The sequence below is a fragment of the Canis lupus genome, chromosome 15 (assembly GCF_003254725.2).
Source record: "Canis lupus dingo isolate Sandy chromosome 15, ASM325472v2, whole genome shotgun sequence".
In the NCBI taxonomy this organism is placed as follows: Eukaryota; Metazoa; Chordata; class Mammalia; order Carnivora; family Canidae; genus Canis; species Canis lupus.
The window spans coordinates 60323162-60346200 of NC_064257.1; the positions used below are offsets into that span (position 1 = coordinate 60323162).

General features: G+C 35.0%; 1 protein-coding gene and 1 pseudogene across 3 annotated transcripts in view; both read right to left on the reverse strand.

Annotated features, from left to right (window-relative positions):
* MARCHF1 (membrane associated ring-CH-type finger 1) overlaps positions 1–23039 on the reverse strand; it is a 794329-nt gene that overhangs the window by 447212 nt on the left and 324078 nt on the right. The window lies entirely within an intron of this gene.
* On the reverse strand, positions 12287–17000 carry LOC112654517 (60S acidic ribosomal protein P0-like; annotated as a pseudogene).

A 23039-nucleotide genomic window follows, 5' to 3' on the forward strand; every position in this document is an offset into this window, starting at 1 on the left:
GTGCCCCTAAAACTCAGTTATCTTACATGTAAAGGGAATTATTTTCCCTTGTTCAATAAATAGAAATATGCATGCTAAGCCGAATAATACTTTTTTAAAACTGAGAATTTTAAGGAAATAGCATATACCTTAAATACAAACTGTAGTTTTATACAATGTAATTTTTCATTATCAGAGGGTTGGAGTAGCTCAGTATTATTATTACGAATCTGAGTTGTTATATTGTAGAAAATAATAATGATGACAATAGCAATTACTATTTGTTAAGCCATCTACTATCTGCCAAATAATGTATCAGGCACTATACATATATGTTATCCAATTTGGCTCTCATCATAATTTTTTTTAAAGATTTTATTTACTGATTCATGAGAGAGAGGCAGAGGGAGAAGCAGGCTCCCTACAGGGAGTCCGACATGGGACTAGATCACAGTACTCTGGGCTCATGACCTGAGCCAAAGGCAGATGCTCAACCGCTGAGCCACACAGGTGCCCTCTAGGCAGAATTATTATCTCTATTTAACAGAGAAAGGAACTAAAGCTCTGAAAGATGCGACTGGCTCAGTTCTCACATAGAGTCAATGACTGATTTAAGATTAAATGTAACTCTGTGTGACACAAGCACCTTTAGAAGATGTTAATAGAAAGTACTGATAGAATGCAGAAAAACTACAATATTGATTGTGTGAGGTGCCAATCAGATTCATCATTGTACTCTGATTATGCTGCCCTTGCAGTCCATGCCACAAAGTCAAACAATGATTGCTCTTCAAACTTTAATAGCAGACACTCCGCTCAATGCGCTCTATAATAATGTCTTTGTTTTCATAGTAGCAGGCAAAATGAATATATCTATCACAAGTTCCCATGCTATTTGGACATTTCTCCAAAAATGTGGAGTCAATAGAGTACTAGTAGGTCAAAGTCTAGAAAATTAACTTCAAACTGGTTGAAAAACTAATCGAAACACAGAGATTCTAAACTGCTTTTATGCAAGATTTTAAATCATTGAACTGAAAAGGTAAGTGTTCAGCAGAAGATTGTTTCCTAAAAATTTTCACAGATGGCAGTCACCATGGATGCCAAGTAATCTCAAGAAGTACCTAAACTTTAAAAACAAACTTAATTTACTACCCTAAGAGCTCTTGAGGAATTGTCTGGTAAATTAAATAAAACATTCAGTGAACATAAATTTATAATGAAAGAGAAAGACACAGACAGGCACACACAGAGAAACTGAACAACTTTGTCTAAGATATTTTAAAGGAATAATATTTGGGCTAGAATATTTACTAACACAATTTCTTAGTTGGATTGAATTTAATAATTATTTTTAGTCCCTGAAGAGGTTACACTGAAGAAGAAAGAACACTTGAAAAGAATATTAAGAGGTACTTATTCCCAGACCCCACAATGGACAAGTATCAATAGTTTGTTTGGAAATAAAATGCAATCTGAACTATGATTTTATTATAAACATTTTACATAATTTTAAATTTGATATCTTTTCCTTCATAGAAGAACAATCACTACTAAAATGTTTACTACTTATACAGAAAATAGCATCAACATAATAAAGGAATAAAAATGTAAATCTCTGCTTATAATTTTAAAATTAACTGATGATTTTTCATCTGTTGTAGAAAAGAATGCAATTACCCAAAATCTTCTTAAAAATAGCTACAGTAAACAAATAAATAAGACACGAAAGAAAGTGATGACCATTTAGACCATATTAAAATTATCACATAAAATCTCCCCTTAAAACAGAGTTTAAAGCTTATGCAAACATATTGTCCAATAATCTATCATTTCTCTTAAATAAAAGGCTAATTTTAAAAAGAGGCTAATATTAGGTTGCTTTTAAATAAAGACAATCATTTACTGTTAGATAAGAATTTTTATGAGAGTACTAGAAAGCTATTGTTTCATTTGGGATCAATATGTAAAAAGTTAAGAAGCCTGTGGTTAGATTATATAAAAGGTATAAAGCACATAGATCACAAACATTCTAGGCTCTCAAAAAGTTAAATTATAAATACCTAGGAGCTGAATGGAAACCACAGATTCAGGTAATGATACAAGAAACAAGGTAGATAGTACCAGGAAGGGAGTGGTATAAATGTTAAAAATTACGGTAGGGAGATTTCTGCCTCCATTGCTCTGAGCTTCCCCTCCCACCGTCTATTAGTATAAACAGCTGTGAAGAAATATGAAACTGGGAAAAATACAAATGTTTCCAGGCATCAGGCATCCAGGCAGCACAGATCGTGATTCATGAAAAAGGGAATCAATGAGATGATTTCTATAATTATCCAATGTGTCTAGAGGCAATTTCTGGACTCTGGTACAGAAAAGAATAAGACCAAAACCTGGGGGATCCCTGGGTGGCGCAGCGGTTTGGCTCCTGCCTTTGGCCCAGGGCTTGATCCTGGAGATCCGGGATCGAATCCCACATCGGGCTCCCGGTGCATGGAGCCTGCTTCTCCCTCTGCCTGTGTCTCTGCCTCTCTCTCTTTCTCTCTCTGTGACTATCATAAATAAATAAAAATTGAAAAAAAAAAAAAGACCAAAACCTGGTTGTCTATCTTAGTGAAGGATATAGAGATTGAGGTGGAAGGAACTAAAGATGGCTTGAACTTGTGAAGCAAAGAATCAGAAGGAACCTGAAGAGAAAGAGCTCTAGAAATCTGTATAAAGGCCCCTTTATACATCCTGTAGACCCGGGATCGAATCCCACGTCGGGCTCCCTGCATGGAGCCTGCTTCTCCCTCTGCCTGTGTGTCTCTGCCTCTCTCTCCCTCTGTATCTCTCATAAATAAATAAATAAATAAATAAATAAATAAATAAATAAACTTAAAAAAAAGAGAGAGAGAAGAAAAATAAGAATCACACCAACTTCTCTTTAGTACATCTGGAAAAAAAAAAAAAAACTTGTCAACTCCAAATTAAATACCAAAGAAAATATCCTCCAAAACAAAAATAAGATAATTTTCACACAAATAATAACTGATAAAGTGGTCTTCATTATAAGAAATGCTAACACTGTCTACCAAGTCCACCCAAGAACTACAGAACAGAAATTCTTTCCAAGTGCACATGGAACATTCACAAGGATATACCCTGGGCATTGAAAAATACTCAATAAATGTAAATGAGGTGAAATAATCGAATATTTGTTTTCGGATTACAATGGAATAAAATTAGAAGTCAATAATAAGGAAATCTAGAAAATCCCCCAAATTACTGGATATCAATCAATATGTTTGAATAGAGCCCATGAGCCAAGGGAGAAATCTCAAGGGCAATTCAAAAACATTGAGAAATGAATGAAAATGAAAATATAGTATATCATCCCACATCCCACAATTTTTGATATACTATGCATACTATTAAAAAAATGAAAAGGTAAGACAGAATGGGAGAAAATATTATATATTATATACATATATATGATATATAACAAAATATGTAAATAATATATAAGATATATTTTTTCTTCTACTCCATGGCTTACTTTCTTATTCCACATATATATATATTTTCAATTTTTTATTTATATGATTACAAATATTTATACCTATGTTTATATATATATATATATATATTTATACCTAAATCTTTATCTGTCCATGCAGCATTGTTAAACATTGCAAATATGAAAAAGAGTTGTTATCCCTCAACAATAAGACAACCCAACACAAAGTTGGTAAATTATTTTCATGGATGTTTCATCAATGATATATAATTGATAAATAAGCCTATGAAAAAAACGTTCAACATAATTAGTAATCTGGCGATGTAAATCAAGTCAAAATTAGATGCCACTACATACCTCCTAACAAAGACAAATTAAAAAAATAGTAATTATCATACTTGTGTTTGTTACTATTTGCATGCAGTTGTGTAAGCGATGTAACTAGTAAATGGAACCATCTGCATTTTACAGTTAGGTGGCTTGCCATAATTTGCACACCAAATGCAAATACTTCACTTACCAAAGTAACAATGGACACCTCACAGAATGACACAGAGTTTTCAAGTCATAATACTTTTCATACAACAGGACAGGGTGCTCTTGGGTGGCACCTACGTTATACCGTGAAATCCATTTGCGAAGTTAGTTACTTGAAGTTTTACTTTAAAATCTGTAGCCACATTAGAAGTTAACATATTGGTCTTTCAAAAATTGCCAGACATTCTCTTAAAATGTTTATGCTCCTTACTTCCTGTTGGCCTCTCTCCTAGTCTCTGCCCTTCCCGGCTCTGCTGCTTTATCCTCTGGCTTTGGCTGGGTTTGCCAGGCAAGGCACAGCAGGGAATGGAGGGTTGTGGAGGCTGAGGTCAAGGTACTTACCCTCCCAATCTCCTCTCTATTTCATTAAAATTCCAACAGTAGCTGCTTTTCTGTTTAGCTGTAACACCTGTTGAGTGGTTGGTTCTTCAATTGCTCTAGATCTCTCCAGATGCACTATTTTCTCTGCTCTTCCCACCAGGATTCTCACTATGATTACCTGTGGACCGCCTCGCTATTCCTTTTGGTTCACTTAGCTTTATTTACTCCTTTATTTTTAGTAAAACCATTATGAATACGTTGTTTTCTGGCACAACGCAGATACAAAAACTGGTATCATGAGCAGGATTCTGTGACCAGTTTGCTCTCATATATACCTGAGCAGATTGATAACCTGCTAAAGTGTGATTGCAAAGCCACAATTTTCAATTTTTTCACTAGAATGACATGAAATGAATTCCTGATTGAGCGCTAATCATTGAGTGATCAACTGCCTTTTGCACTTAGTTTTTACAGCAAAAAAAAAAAAAAAAAAAAGGAGATCGCAAAGATTTGGGGATGGGATGACTCCTTCTGACTATTCTAAAGAATTTACACACAGATAAATATATGTCCAAAACGATGAGTGATCAATTCACGTCACAGGTGAATTATACAGAATGTTAATAGCAGCTTTAAAACTCCCTGATTTGTCGTAGATTAGGAAGACCAAGGCTAAGGATCAAACCCAAGGTCTAACTGTAGGAGACGCAGAGTTGCAATGTTAGTGAAGTGGACAACTTGCCAAATCACCCATGCTAATGGAGACAAACCAGTTGGGAAGGCGTGGAGCCACAATCACAGGGATTTAGACCCTGGGCAAAACCCATCAAAGCTGAAATTCTGAAATGAAAACAAATCCTCCTGAAATGTTCTTGTCAATGGAAGCAGCTTCTGAACTCTAGCTCCCAGAAGCGGTCGTCCCTGCAAAGAAATGTTTCAGGGACTTCACTTTGTGCAGCTGCCTTCCAACATGCCGATTATTCTCAGGATCATCACCATCACCCCTCATTGTCTCCAGCCTAATAATGAGTCTTACACTCGAGTACTAACCAGAGACAAAAGTGCATAGTCCTTTCCAAAAGGGGAAACCATATACACTGAAGGAATTGCAGGCTCTTTTTTTTTTTTAATTGCAGGATCTTTGATAACTTCATTTGGTAAGAGCCGAAGGCGGTGTTGGGAAATAATCTAAGGATGATATAGTAAGAACGAGAAATTGTGATTTAGGATGAAGCCAATACTATCAGTGTGAGAGTATTCACCAAGAATTCTGGATAAAATAGGAAATAAAGCTCCTGCATGTGGTGGGGATAAACTTGAATCAAATCACCATTGGGGTTTCACCACCCCTTTACCCCTGGACCTAAATCAGTTTATAGACCTGCAACATACTAACTTAGAAGGAGGTTTGGTTATCTTGAAAAACTGCAATATGGCAACAAGTATACACTGTAGATCTCCCCAAGCTTTCTCCAGAGGGAGTTTTGGCCACAAATCAAACTAAAAATAGCTTTGGAAGAAAGCAAAATACCTAGACGTTCAGTATAATCTAAGATACAGGTAAGACTATGACTGAACTGCCCTGCTCTGTAAAGAGATGGTGGCCACGGATCTGCAGATTCCTTCCACGTTGGGAATGCATCTTTTCTCTTCTTTTTTCTTTCTCTTAACTTTAAAGAGAGAGACAGAGACAGAGCAGACATGCATGGGTGGGGAAAGAGGAGAGGGAGAAAAAGAATCTCAAGTAGACTCCCCACTGAGCATGGAGCCCAACCTGGGGCTCGATCCCAGAGCCCTGAGATCATGACCTGAGCAGAAGCCAAGAGTCCAATGCTTAGCCAACTCAGCCACCCAGGCACTCCTGGAATGCATTTTCCTGAAGTTAATCAAAGGACGAAAATAGAAACGGACTGGTAAAGAGAGTAGTATCAGAGGAGCACTCTCCCCAGCCCACGTGCTCTCCCTCTGCTCCTCGTTACATGCTGAGAAGCCAACCTCCGTGGCCTACAACAGGCAGGCTCTCCCACCCTCCTGAGTCCACCTGGGAAGTAAAAGTAGGAAAGTTGAGAGCAAACGTTACAGGTGGACCATTTATCTCTTGGGGTACCCCCTGCCTCCATAGTTTTGCCAATGGCTATCTCCTCACCAAATGCAGCTCCCCTTGGAGGGCCCCCTCCCAGGAATTGAGCTGGTCTGGGTTTTGGTAGCATCATTTGATTCTCTAGCCCCACCAACTCTGGGTAAAAAGGCACCCCGCCCCAGCTTGTTTCTGGGCTTCGCCTTGGCCTTATTATTTCCTTCATCCCTGTACCTACTTTGCTGGACTCTTTCCTGGAGTCTTTTCAGTTAAGTATTTTTTTTAATAGCAAAATATTTAATTTTTATACAGTCCAATTACTCTTTTCTCTCTCTCTCTCTCTCTTTTTTTTTTTTTTTTTGGAGTACACTTTTTGTATCGTATCCAAGAACTCTGCCTAGCAAAAGGAAAAAGTGATTTTTCTCCTCTGGTTTCTTATAAAAGTTTTATAGTTTTACATCATATACACAGGAATGTGATCCATTTTGAGTTAACATTATACAAGGTGTGATGTCTATGTCAAAGTCAATTTAGTTGCCCAGGGACATCTAATTGTCCCAGCACTACTTGTTGAAAACCACTCTTTATATTACTTTATTTTTGTACTGTAAGAGCCTTACAATGATTCTCAATTACTCTTTCCCATCTTTTGAGCTATTCTGTGATGTAATCTACTTCTACAAATATATTGTCACAATTTAATTGTACTTAAGTCCTGTTGATTGTACAACTACTTCCTGCCAGGACACTAACATTGTATCCAACTTCTCCTTTTCTCTAGGACTGTATTGTCCAATACATTAGCCACTAGCCACATGCGGTTAAACAAATGAAATTAAAATTCATTATTTCAGTCATACTAGCCACCTGTCAAGTGCTCAACGGCCACATGTGGCTAGTGATCACCTCATTATACACAGAAGAATGGAACATTTCCATGGACTGGGAAGCACTGATGGACACCACTTGCTGTCCAAAAATAGGTGTAGTGTGCATTTAATATGCTGGGCATATTAAACCTTATTAAATTTCATCTTCTTTGTATTGATTTCTAGTGACTTTATTAAGTGATAAATTTAGGGTTACTTGAATATGACACTTGGAGCAACTTTTTAAATTTACTCTAGGATTTGTAGGTAGCAGCCATTAAAGTCCTATGAGAAACACACATCAGGGATTTCATAGCTTCAAATGCTCTTTTTAAATCCATAGATAATTTTTAAATGCTTTATTTCTCACAGATGTAAGTTTTTTTAAAAAACTATATTTCTCTTAACATTGTATTCTTTTGAGAAAACAACTTTTGAAAAAGTGTCTTCTTTTCCTTTCTGGCTTCTAATTTCATAGAGATTTTATAAGTGACAAACTGAAAACAGTCAGTAGAAAAAACCCTTGGAAAAGTAAAACCATTTAGGGGACAGTATACAATATACAAAGCAATATATAAGACATATGTTCCTTTTTCCTCTGTTTATAAACAATAGTATTTCTGGACACTTTTAATAAAATCTTTTATAAAAAGTCCATTTTAAATTTAGAATTTGATTTCTTTCTAGTGAAGTATAGTTGACTATGTTACATTAGTTTCAGGTGTACAACATAGTGATCTGATAACTCTACATATTATGCTGGGCTCACCACAAGTGGAACTGCCATCTGTCGCCTGCAGTGCTATTACAATACCCAAACAGAATGTTATTTTACTATAGTAATAAGTTAAAGTATCTCTTAGGACACAAGTATTCTCCCCCCATCAAAGATGGGTTTTTTTTGGGAGAAAAATGAGAATCTAGTTTGTTGTTTAAAGAATTTAGAACATAAGTTTATATATTTTTTTCTATTCTATACCCTTTCAAATGCAATACCAGTATTTTTAATATTATTCCTAAAACTAAACCTTCTTCTTAACATAAACTCTGTCAGTGAAGATGAAAAGCGGCTCTCCAGTAACCTTGTATAATGACCTGCCATCTATGTTTTCATCCTTCTTCAAGATCAAACTACCTGTTGACAGAAGCATTTTCTATGAAAGGTTCATTTTAACACAAAAGATTCACCCTAACGTAAATGACATGCCTGAGTGTAATGACTTTTATTTACAATTAAACAACTTGAAGGATGTTTACTGGGTGTCCAGAATGGTATTAGGCACCGGAGGGAATGCAAGAAAGCGGGAGAAAATCACATTGCGGAGGAGTTAAAGCTTATAAAAGGCTCTACTTAGCGATTAACCTAGTATCACATAGTAATATATTTATATGGAACTGATAAGCACTGCAGCATGACTCTCAGCATGAATGCACCAGTATGTCTTTGAGAAGAAGGCATTTCCAACTGGCAAACTGAGACTAGAGTGGTGAATTGAAAAGGATCAGAAGAGGTAGGTAAGTGGAGAGAAGAAGATGGTACGAGAAGATAATCTTGAACATGTAAGAGAGCTATGCTACATTTTGGTCTATAAAAGGTGGGGAGCAAGACAAACAACCCTCCACCACACAAAGCTGTATCGGAATTTTATGGGAAGTTGAAGGGAGATAAATGATGGAGGTTTAGGGATGAGAATATAAAATTCTCATGGCTTGTCGTAAAAAGTCAAAAGTTAATGTCTGCGGCTCATGGAACAAGATATAGGAGATTCTTTATGTATTTAAAGTTGCAAAGCTATTCATAGAATAGCTCATCATAATAATCTCACTTAAAACATTAAAACATGGGGGAGTAGCAATGGTTGGAGGTGGTTATATAAATAAGCTAAATTTCTTTTTTTTTTAAGATTTTATTTATTTATTCATGAGAGACACACAGAGAGGCAGAGACACAGGCAGAGGGAGAAGCAGGCTCCCCTCGGGGATCCCAATGTGGGACTTGTTCCAGGGACTCCAGGATCACGCCCTGAGCCGAAGGCAGACGCTCAACCACTGAGCCAGCCACCCAGGCGTCCCTAAATAAGCTAAATTTTATCTGTGTCTGTGGTAATCCAAGAATACTTGCAAGAATTAGAAGTATGAGTAATAAATATTAATGAGTGCACTCACTAAGAAAAGTAAAAGAATGGTTTCCAGTAACTGCCTCTGGAGCAAGAGCCTGAAGTGGGATACTGCTGCTTTAGATTATGTGCAACATATCATGTTAATTGAAACTACAATGTCTACTTAAAAATGGGTAATTACATCTAAAATAAAAAAGATGTTCAAGTTCAGAGATATTTTGTTAGAAGTATCTTTCTTAAAATTTTACTTTCTTTGAAAAAAAGCAACAGAAAAATGTACAAGAGGCATAATGATTCCTTTATGACAAATATGCTGAGGAGTCAAAAGTATGCCTTGCAATTTCACCTTAGTTTCCCACTTTTCCATATGTTCCATTGTTCATTTTTCTATCCAATTTTAACACATTAAACCGTGATTTTCTAGTCATCAGCTTCATAAAAATGAACTTCAGAATATATCCAAAACACCAAGTACAACAAAAAATCTTTCTGAAGTTAAAGTACCCAAAATGATTATACAATAATGAAATAAATCTGCATTGCCCAAATTATTTTTTGGTTTGCAACAGGCTACAATATCATAAAAATGGTTACCAATACCAACAAAGAATAATAATAGTAAAGTTATATTAAGTTTACCTACTCCTAGTATGTACCATGTTAAGATCCTGATTTGCAATATTTAACCTTGGCAAAAAAAAAATCTATGAAATGGACAATGATATTAACTCCATTTTCCAAAGGCGTAAACCAGATTTCAGAGTGATAGAGTGATTACATAATTTGCCTATGATTTTATAGTTAAAATGCCTTAAGACTGAGATACAAACTCTGGTTGTCTAACAGCTGTGTTTGCCTACTTTATTGATCCTTGCTCTTCCAAGCTCCAAGTATCACGAGTAGAAAAGCCTGTTCTGAGGCTTCTACTCCTTTGCCACATTTGTGGTGACCAGACCCTAGTAGTCAAAGGTGTTTTTGATACTGTATAAATCATAGATAATTTAGCTTGATTTTTAAAGCCTACTTAATCATGAAATTCTAAGTTTTATATTCAAAAGTTGCAGCCTTGTATTTGAGTACCAATATCTAGTAGGGGCAAGGATTCAGCAAAGTGGGACCTTGGCTATCAACTCTTGGTAGTAATTAAAGCTGGTAAAACATTTCCAGAGGGTAATTTAACCTGAAGCTTTAAAAAAAAAAAAAAGTTTGTAACCTTTCATTCTACAATCTGACTTCTGGAAATCTTTCATTAGCTACAAGTGAGTTCTCTGTAGTTGCGTTATAATATTAAAAAAATATAAGCATGCTAAATGTTTACTAGCAAGAAGACTGGTTTAAAACTATGTTGTTTCAGTTCAATGATGTAACACCCAGTTATTATAGGTGAAGCTGTATAACAGGATTTGATGGCATGGTTAATGCCAAGAGAAAAGTGAATTCCTCCAGATCGGGCTACAGGAAAGTTTCTTTTTCATTTTTGTGTTATAAATTATATCCAAATGTCTGTTTTTTTTTAAATAAAACTAACTACTCCAAAATGTTGTTCCTGTGATGATGACTTTAAGGTCTCATTAAAAAAATCAAAACCATGTACAGTGGAGGATGATAATGAAACTTACTGTGATCATTTTGCAATATATGTAAATACCAAATTATGATGTTGTACACCTCAAACTAATACATTATGTCAATTATACCTCAGTTTAAGAAAGAAAAAATAATTCATTACTCAAGCAAGATACCATGATATGGGTGCTGTGGATCTATGGACATCAATAGAGATCCAGGAATCTTCTGAAACCTCATGCAATATATCCAGTGTGTGGGAATTTGCATCTTCTTCTGTAGAGAAGAATAATATCTTACACTGATTCTCAAAAGTGGCCAATGACTAAACTGAGTTTCAGAATTATTAAACTAGAGACTGCATATAAGAAAATTAATTTAGTTTGCAATTTCTTTAATTATATGAACAACTCTAAAATCCAAGGTAGGCTAGCCCGGGTGGCTCAGCGGTTTAGCACCACCTTGAGCCCAGGGAGTGATCCTGGAGACCCGGGATCGAGTCCCATGTCTGGCTCCCTGCATGGAGCCTGCTTCTCCCACTGCCTGTGTCTCTGCCTCTCTCTCTGTCTCTCATGAATAAATAAATAAAATGTAAAAAAATAAAATAAGAAATAAAATAAAATCCAAGGCAAATTATTTATATATTATAAGTCATCATCACCAACTAAGACAAATCTTTTAGGGTCTATAGTGACAGAGAAAATGTCAAAATATTTTTTGTGGTTTGGGTTTCTTAAGTATTTATTATAATATATGTTTAATTCATCTATACTCATCTATCACTGAGTAAAATTTACAATAAAAGTATTCTTTAATATACAAGTAAGGCCAAATTAACAAATCCACTTAACAGAGTTAAGGTTGCAACAAGCTTAAATAACCAAATGCATATATATGTGGATAAAACCAAGACTCAGGTATATGTCAATACAGTATGGAGTGAGATCAAGAAACATTACAGTTAATAAAATAAAAATTAAAATACTACCTGCAAGATTGTCACTATTTTTCATTCAAAAGATAAAGTATATGTCATGACTACCTCATAAACAGCTTTTCATCTGAACTTTGAAAAGACTCTATGGTAAATATTATGGACAACACTAATTTTATTAAAAAAACAAAAATCATGGCACAGCCCAGTACTTTACAAAAAGAAATATTTCAGTTTACGAAGCTCTTTTTTATTGTTTTTTTTTTGTAGGTGTAGTACTAACTTAATTCTCAGAATGCTTATTTGTCATCTTTAGCCCACTTTTATAAAAGACAATACGAAAGTTCAGAGACGTTAAATAATTTTTATTAAGTCACTCAGACAAGAGATGAGAGTTGGGCATCTCATATACAGGTCTCTTGTTCCCACATCCAGAGAATTTAACAAAGGTATATGTTATGACTTGACTTCCACACATTTACCTCTAAATACATATAATATTATATTATTATTATTATTATTATTATTATTATTATTATATTTTTAGAGAAGTCTTTATTTCCTTGTTTTACAAATAGACGCTGGCTGACTTGGTTGCTTTTTGGTGATTAGTCAAAGAGATCAAATCCCATATCCTCCTCCAGCCCCTTGAACTCTTCCTTTGCTTCAACTTTGATTGGGGCTGTTGCCACAAATGCGGACGGATAAGCCAAGAAGGCCTTGACCTTCTCAGCAAGTGGGAAGATGTAATTAGTCTACACAGAGAAAGCCAGGACTTGCCTCTATTCATGACGTTAAAATGAGGTACTGGATGCAACATCTGGGTAACCAATCTCCAGGCAGGTGCTAGCAATGCTGTGGTCTCTGTCCAGGAAGCAGGAAGTACTTTCTCTGTGTTGCCAAAATGCTTCAAGGTTGCAGATGCTGCCACTGTCAAACACCTGCTGGATACTCAACCCAAAGGAGAAGAGGGAGCTATTCAGCAGTGTGGCTTCACTAGCTTCGAGTTTGTCTCTAGTCTTAATCAGCTGCACATCACTCAGGATTTCAATGGTGCCCCTGGAGATCCCTAAAGCCTAAAAGAAGGAGGTCTTTCCAGTGTTCTTGGGGGGGGGGGGCAGTGACTTCACACAGAGCTATGGCATTGACACACGTCCCAGCTTGAACCTTATTGGTCAACAGCCTGTCCCTCATCTCAGTGAGGTCTTTCAGGAACACAAAGTCCACATTCCCCTGAATATGAAACAATAGTTTCTCCAGGGCTGGATTATCTTCCAGATGCCTTCAATGGCGTTGTGCATCATAGCATGTTATACTGTTAGCAAGATATCGAATAGAAAATGCCACTGATTTCCATTAATTTTATGCATGTGAATAAATTTTTATATTTTAGTCAGCATTTTGACCAACAGAAGAGTAGTTGTATAATTTTTTAAGATGTATTACGTGAATATGTGACATTATTGTCTCTTATCAAAGAGTCAACTATTTTATTAACTGTTTTAGGGAAATCAATATTTAAAAGGTTCACCTAGGATCTTGTAAATGGATGCAGAAACATACACAGGGTATAAATAGGGAGTAGCAGTAGCATTACTCTGTGCTCATGGTAAATAAACGATTCATCAACAACCTGACAACCACAACTTATATCCACAGCTTCTCTGTAGATTTATGTTAAATATTCATCCTCTTTTACATGAATACAATTTGGAGGTTCTCCATAGGTTTAGAAGAGTAACGATCACTACCTAAACCTTAACTATAAAATATAAAAGCAAATTCCTTGGACTAGTTTAGGAAATTAATAACCTCATAACTTTTAGAAAGAAAATAACTAAACATACTTTTCAATGTACAGTATATAAAATTCCCTCTTTGTTTGCCTATTGATTAGAAACTTGTGCATAAACTTCTCAAGGAAGCAAAATACCTACATAACCCAGTATTTCCATGTAAATAAACCATCAAATATTTTAAAAGAAGATTTTAAAAGGAAGAAGAAGAAGAAGAAGAAGAAGAAGAAGAAGAAGAAGAAGAAGAAGAAGAAGAAGAAGAAGAAGAAGAAGAAGAAGAAGAAAGAAGAAAGAGAAGAAGAAGAAGAAGAAGAAGAAGAAGAAGAAGAAGAAGAAGAAGAAGAAGAAGAAGAAGAAGAAGAAAGAAGAAAGGAGGAGGAGGAGGAGGAGGAGGAGGAGGAGGAGGAAATACTGACACTGGCAAAAAAAAAACTGTTAAGCTTTTTAAATGAAAATACTGAAAACAAACACATTGGGTTGGGGTTCTAAGTAAACTTTATGTGGATGAAAACCTTAAAGAAATTAGATTCAATTAAGAGAGTTTTATTTTTAAAAAGCTGTTAAAAATGGGTCCATGAAATGCTGTATGTTTTAGTTTGAATTAATGGTAATGAGGTTCTGAGAACGTATTTACTCCACCCAGAGATACACCCCCTTAAATTATGGTTTCCAAGCAACTCTTTTTGTTTATTTGTTTCTCAGCAATTTGACAGATACCACTGGCTGGTTGTCATTGTTTCTATACAACAACTTGAAGGGGGGATTGAAAGACTGAAGCAAACTGCTTTGAAGATCTGTATTTATAAGTCAATCGGAGAAGGACAAACATTATATGGTCTCATTCATTTGGGGAATATAAAAAATAGTGAAAGGGAATAAAGGGGAAAGGAGAGAAAATGAGTGGGAAATAACAGAAAGGGAGACAGAACATGAGAGAATCCTAACTCTGGGAAACGAACAAGGGGTGATAGAAAGGGAGATGGGCCGGAGATGGGGGCGACTGGGTGACGGGCACTGAGTGGGGCACTTGATGGGATGAGCACTGGGTGTTATTCAATATGTTGGCAAATTGAACACCAATAAAAGGTAGAAGCACCAAGATTTCACAGTTAATTTAATACAAGGAAAGAGAAAAGCACAAAATGCAACCCTAAGATTTTGGCCTTGAGTAAATGGATGCAGGGTGGTGTGTCCAGCTGAGATAGTGGGTTGAGCAGGTCTGAGAGTGGGAAAGGCATATTGAATGTGAGATGTCTATTAGACATTCAAGCAAATGTATCCAGTAGGCGATTAAAAATGCAAGTTTGAAATTCAGGAGAGAGGACAAGAGTGGAGGTAGAAATTTTCTAATTGTTGTTGGAATATAGATGATATTTAAAACCATGTCACTTCTCAGGTGATCAAGAAAGAAAATGTACTTAGAGACGAGGAATGATGAAATCCAAAGCCTGGTTACAACTATAGTTAATGTTAGAAAGTATGAATATACTATAAAAATGAAAATGTACATTGATAAGCAATAAATCTCAGTCACCTATCAACTACTATTTTGGAACCCTTTCCCAGCCTCAGTAGGTCTGCTTCTCCGGTCTTCCGTTTGCTGGGTACTGCTATAATCATCTTTGGCTATCTAAATTCCTCTATCCCTCATCTTCATTTTTTACTCTTCCTCATGCCCACCTTATTAGAAATGCTTTAATTTTTCTGTACAAATTATTCTCAAATCCTCACAAAATCTCTAAGTTCTAGAAGATATTAGTTCAGAGCACGCTCAAGTTGGGTCTCATCAATATATCTGTAAATTTCCATCAAAAAGAAGTTCTACATCTTATGTGTTTCCATATATAAATAACCTCATATGTAAGTCCATAATATATATAATGGAAAAATCAATGAATATAAAATGTAAAATAATATTTTGTTACAGAAGGCCATAAACATAATATCTATAGCTTTCATATCTTAATGCTTAAGAATCACAGTATTATTCTATCTAAATGAATACAATCTTATAAAATTATGAATTACCAGCAGAGTCACATTCTTAATGTATACTTCTATTAAGAAAGAGAATCACATCCATAAACCTTTTGTGTGACAGGCAGGGACTTTTCCATTTCTCTCTCTATTTGCTATTCTTCCATAGGAAGAAGGGCAGCATAGTTTTTCTATTCTCTTGTCTAATTTGAGAAGAACAAGGCAGGGAGGCTACCAGGAGCTAACATGGAGCCTGTGCTTACTAACAAAGCCCTGCATCCAGCTGTAGAGCTAGACAAAGGCAACAGGCATCCTTTTATTAGTACAAAGGGCACCTTTCTTCACCAAGCTTGAACTGGCAGGGCCATGCCTTACTAGGAATAGTGTGGCAGCATTTTAGAGTATCATCAGAGGAAAAAAATGACATAGTCATAGTTTAATTAAAGATAGCATATTGAAGAGATCATTTAAAGACGTATGCAGAAAATCTAAGAGATGCGGAAGCACTCATGGGGTAGAAACAATGATAATTCATAGCCCTAAGTATAAAGGGACAGGTGAATACTTCCAGAGACTGGGAAAAGCTGAGGTGGTGAAGTGCTGCCTAATAGAGGTTATAATTAGAGGCAGAACAAGGTCAGAAGGGAGCAAGAAGAAGCTAAATGTCCAGACCTGCCCAGACCCATTCTTCTTCCCCTTTCCAATCCTTGGAAGTTGCTGAGTACAACTGCAATCCTGAAGGAAAGGCAGATGGAGTGATGCAATACAGTAAGGCCAGACTCTCAAGCCCCAGAACAACAGCAGAGGAAGGCAGAGAATGAGTCTAGGGAACAAACCCGAGTAACCAAGACAGATATATTTTCCAGTTCATCTAATATATTAACCATATTTCTAGCTTCTGCAAACTTATGCTTTAGCAGCTGCTTTCCATGTCTCCTGGATACAGCCAGCTGTGGATAGCCCCATAATAATCTTCAAATCCCCTCCTTTGACTTCTTGCCCTCTTCATTTGCCTCTCTCCCACTGACCGACATTCTTTCTTTCTGAGAAGAGTCCTGCTCCTGGGAGCATACTTTTCAAAACAAAATCAACCAATTTAGCATCCACAACTACAACCACCTTCTTTATAAGGCTCTTATACTCTAGGTATAATCACCCCAGAGCCAGATGCCAGAAAACTATGGACAGCCCCTATGCCACAGAGCCTTCTAAAGTCATTAAAACTGGCCAATCTAAGCCTACCTACACTGATTCACCAGTTCCTTCCAGTGAACACCACAATATTCTTGCTCAATCCCTGTGCTTCCTTGTGTGGCCCCCTCCATTACGTGACATGCTCCCCTTCTCCAGAGAATTGTAAGATAGTTTCTTTTTAATGATAACTGTCTCATGATCCGTTGGCCTTACTGTATCTCAAGTTTTCTATTAATGTGGTATATTTTAAAAATCTGATTTGATGACGATTTTAATGAAATTTGGACATCTCCCCCTAATCTTTTTTTCTTATATCCATTGGTCTCAATTTCACTCTATCTAGATAACTGTTTACCAATTTATAAATGATACACTCATAAATCCTGTGGCATTATTTTATGTTAAAGATAATTTGTTATAAAGTGAGATTATTAAACCTTACTTATATTACTAAATTTATTATGTCCAGTTGCATGGTTTCAAGTGCTACAAACAAATAATGTTTATAATTCACTAAAAATAAACTAATATAAAATAAAGTTAAAGAGAAAGGACACTAATTAATAACAAAAATACACATGAGAAAAAAAATACCACTGGAAGGGTACACAGTAAAGTTAGTGGGTTAATCCCTTCTAAACTAGTATGAAGATTAAGGGGTGCCTGGGTGGTTCAGTCAGTTAAGCATCTGACTCTTGGTTTTGGCTCATGATCTCCAGATCATGAGATCAAGCCCCAAGTTGGGCTCCATGCTCAGCACAGAGTCTGCTTCTCTCTCTCCTCTGCTTCTATTCCTCCCCCTGCTCACATGAGTGCTCTCTTCCTGTCAAATAAATAAAATCCTTAAAAAATATATATATATATATTAAATTTTTTAAATAAAATTACTATGAAAATTAAAAGACAAATGTAGTAAAAATGCTATGATTACAAAATTGGATAAGTATACACAAGATAAAATTGTGTAAAATATAACATCAAAATATACAAAATATACAATTCAGGGAGGCAGTAAAAATTTTGAGCTTTATAATGAGGTCAAACCTAAGTTGTCATCAACGTTAAATGAACTGTCATAGATATAAATGGATATGCAAACTTCATGGTAACTACAAAGTAAAAGCCTACAGTAAATACACAAATAATAACAAGAGGAAAGGAATATAAGCATACCACCAAAGGAAGTAATCAAACCACAAAGGAGGAGATCAACAGAAAAAGAAACAGAAAGGAAATACAAAAACATCCAGAAAACACTTATCAAAATGGCAATACTCATATACCTACCAATAATTAATTTAAATATAAATGGATTAAATTAAATTCCCCAGTCAAATACATAGTGTAGCTTAATGGATTAAAGTGAAAACAAAATCAAAATAAATAAATAATTAATGAATAAATAAACAAAACAAGACTTGCTACCTATATGCTGTCTACAAGAGACTCATCTAACATGTAAGGACACACATACACTAAAAGTGAAGGAATGGAAAAAGATATCTCATGAGAATGGAAACCCAAAGATAGAGTAGTTATACTTATATCAAACAAAAGAGTTTAAACCAAATACTGTAATAAGAAACAAAGAAAGGTGTAGCATAACAATAAAGCGGTTAATCCAACAAAAGAATATGACATTGTAAATATTTATGCACCTAGCATAGAAGAACCTATATATATGAAGCAAATATTAACTGACCTAAAGGAAGAAATAGCAATAGAATAAGAGTAGGGAATTTAATACCCATTTACATCAATGAATAAATCATCCAGACAGAAAATTAATAAGAAAATATCAGCCTTAAATGAAACATTAAGAACAAATGGATTTAACAGATATTTATAGATTATTCCATCCAAAAGCAATAGAATACACCTTATTTCTTAAGTGCACATGAAACATCTTCCAAGCTAAATCACATGTTAGGCCATAAGACAAGTCTTAATAGATTCTAGAGGACTGAAATAGTATCAAGCATCTCTGTCATCATGATGGTATGAAACTAGAAATTAAGTTCATGAAGAAAAGTGGAAAATTCACAAATATGTGGACATTAAACAACATGCTACTAGACAACAAATGGGTCAAAAACAAATTAAAAGAGAATTCATAATTATGCCCTGATACCAAAAAAAAAAAAATAGAATGTAACATATCAAATTTTATGGGATACAACAAAAGCAGCTTGAAGAGGGAAGTTCATAGCAAAACAGACTTACCTCAAGAAACAAAAAAGCCTCAAATACAGAAAGAAAAACCTAATTTTATATCTCATATAATTAGAGAAAGAAGAAGAAATGATATGGAAAGTTAATAGGGGTAAATAACAAAGACTAGAGCAGAGATCATTGAAATCAAAAAAGGATGCCACAGAAAAGAAAAACATAAGTCAATATCCTTGATAAGCATAGATACAAAACTTTTCAGCAACTTATTAGTATAATGACTTCAACAATAAATTAAAAGAGTCAAACATCATGACCAAATGGGATCTATCCCAGGAATACAAGGATGGTTCAACACCAGCCAATCAGTCAATGTGATGTATATATATATCACATTAACAAGAGAAAGGATAAAAATCATTATGGTCATCTCAATAAATGTAGAAAAAGCTTTTAACAAAATTCAACATCCATTTACGATTAAAAATTCTAAAGGAGGTATAGACAGAACATACCTTAACATAAGAAAGGCCATATAGGACAATCCCATAACTAACATCATACTCAATGGTGAAAAGTTGAAAACTTTTCTTCTAAGAACAGTAGCAAGACAAACATGCTCACTCTGACCACTTTTATTCAACACACTATTGAAATCCTTGTCATAGCAATTAGGCAAGAAAAATAAATAAAAGACACCCAAATTCAGAAGGAAGAAGTAAAACTCACTATTTGCAAATAGCATATTATATGTAGAAAACCCAAAAGATTCTATCAAAAAACTGCTAGAACTAATCAAACTCATTAAAGCTGAAGGATACAAATCAATACATACAGTAATCTGTTGCACTTCTAAACACTGATAACAAACTACCATAAAAAATTAAGGTAATAACTCAATTTATAATTGAATCAAAAAGAATACAATACTTAGGAATAAATTTAATCAAGGTAATGAAAGACTTATATATTGAAAACTTCAAGACATTAATGAGAAAAGTTGAAGAAGACACAAATAAATGTAAAGGTATTCTGTGTTAATGGATTGAAGAATTCATATTTTTAAATACTCAAAGCAATCTATAGATTTAGTACAATCTCTATCATAATTCCAAAGGCATTTTTTTTTCATAGAAATACAACAAATAATCCTAAAATTTGTACGGATTCACAAAAGACTGAAAATAGCCAAAGTAACCTTGAAAAAGAAAAAGAAAACTGAAGGTGTAACATTCCCTGATTTCAAACTGTAGTACAAAGCTATAGTAATTAAAACACCATGATATAGGGATAAAAACAGACACACAGATCATGCAACAGAACAGAGAGACCAGAAATAAACCTATGCATATACAGTCAATTCATTTACAACAAAGGAAGCCAAGAATATGCACTGGGGCAAGAACAGTCTGTAACATAAATGGTGCTGGGAAAATTGGGCAGCCACATGTAAAAGAATGAAACTGAACCACTACCTCATGTCATACACAAAAATTACCTCAAAACGGAATAAAGACTTGAAAATAAAACCTGAAATCTTAAAACTCCTGGAAGAAAACATAGGTGGTAAACTCCTCGACATAGGTCTTGATGGTGATTATTTTAGTCTGGTGCCAAAAGCAAAAGCAAGAAAATAAAAAATAAACAAGTGGGACTATAATAAACTGAAAAAGCTTTTCACAGCAAAGGAAACCATCAGCAAAATAAAAAGTGCATTATTTACAGGAGCCAAGATATGGCAGCAAGCTAAGTATCCATTCATGGATGAATGGACAAAGAAAATATGGGAGATAGATGATTGATAGATGATAGATAAATAGATCTCACATATGGTATCCATGGACCTTGAAGGCATTATACTAAGTGAAATAAGTTAGAGAAAAAAGAACACCATATAACCTAAAATTAAAACCAATCTCACAAAGAACAGAGAAGTAGTTACCAGAGGCAGAGGGATGGGGGTGGGGGAAGAAATGGTTAAACTGTTTTATTTGGGTTTTTTTTTATTTGGGGTTTAAATAAATTGAATAGTTTATATATATTTATAAAAGTAAAGGGGTATTAGGGGACCAGTATTGGGAATGATGACTGGAGAGAAGCAACATAATATGTTTAATTTTAAAAAGAAATAACCTAACAAACAACCTTGAGGTTGTTTAAAAACCTCAAACAACTTGCAGGGATGCCAACAGGAGGGCACAGGAGTCACCTTGAAAAAGCTCTACTGGTCAAACAAGGGATAATTTGAGCATCAAAGATAATAATGACTGTAAGTGATTAAAACACATGATATAGGGCAGCCTCGGTGGCTCAGCAGTTTAGCGCCGCCTTCAGCCCAGGGCCTGATCCTGGAGACCCGGGACTGAGTCCCACGTCGGGCTCCCTGCATGGAGCCTGCTTCTCCCTCTGCCTGTGTCTCTGCCTCTCTCTCTCTCTCTCTCTCTCTCTCTGTGTCTCTCATGAATAAATAAATAAAATCTTTAAAAAAAATAAAATAAAAATAAAACACATGAAATAAAAATAATAATAAAATAAATAGGTAGGCAATGAGGTGTGATTACAGATCATTAAGCAACTTCAGCTGAAGGAAAACTCATTAATTCAATGCATTTCAAATTTATAGTCTATATAAACTTCTAACATATAGAATTTGAAGAAATAAATGTACATGTGTGTATCAGATAAGGGAGTAAAATAATCCATTCAGCTCTCATCGTTAATTTGAAGAAATGGAAAAAGCTCCGTATATTTGCTTTACTTTTTAAATTCAACATAAACTCACAATTTGCCAATCCAACTTTTTGAGATGTTTCAAAAAAAAGTAATAGGAGCTACAGGCTTAGTATAAAACCTGACTCTCCTTGTGGAACTTCTTGCCTTGGAGAGCAACATGTATTGATTTTGACATGCCAATAAAGTTACATGGAAAGAAATTGGGTTAAAATTGAATTTACTGTGCAACAGTAAAAACCTATGCAACAAAATTAGGTGAACAGTGGTGATATTCTTAACACAGAAGTCCTTTCTAAATGCTATTACCACCAAAGACACAGGGTGCATGTAATTACAATCAGAAAAAAAAAAATCTATCACACTTCCCAATTTCACATGGCCAAACACATCGACTCCCTGGAAGTTTCATTAAGAGAAAGAACTGTGAAGAGAAGGCACACTGAAACATGAACTTTCATCTATTATTCACTATAGCTCAAGTTAATTTTCTGTAAAACACTGTTTCTCTCCACATCTTCACACCACATAAATAAATAAAAGCATAGTCATATTACTTTCCTATTGTAGTACAGTGCTACTTGGTAGTAAAGTTTCAGGGAATATTAAATGAGTATTTCAAGAATTCCTGACGTCTGGTTTAAGAAAATAAAGTGTTGTTTACTGCAAAGCATTTGCATAGGTGGATTTTTCCCCACACTAAGTACTATAAACCTGAGTTCAACTTTATGATACTTAAGACTTGTAGAAATGACCAAATGAAACAGGCTAAAAAGGAAAAAAAAGAAAAAAGAAAGAGGCTAAGAATGTGCATATTCATCTTGGATAATATAAAATACACCTTGTGAAATTTTTAGAATACATATTTGAATTTATATAATTCATGTATATAACTAATCATAGATACAAAAATATTTGAAATATATTTATAGAATTAAAAAATATAAAACTATTTTTGAAATTATTTTTTAATTAGGCTTCTGAATTGGGATGAATGTGTGTTAATGATAAGTAGATTTTTATTTTTATTTTTATTCACTTTTTTAAAGATTTTATTTACTTATTCATGAGAGAGACAGAGAGAGAGAGACAAAGACACAAGCAGGGGGAGAAGCAGGCTCCCTGCAGGGAGCCCGACGTGGGACTTGGTCCCGGGTCTCCGGGATCACGCCCTGGGCTGAAGGCAGCACCAAACTGCTGAGCCACCCAGGCTGCCCGATACGTAGATTTTTAAAAGATGATAATGCTAAATATATTTTAAACATCAGTAT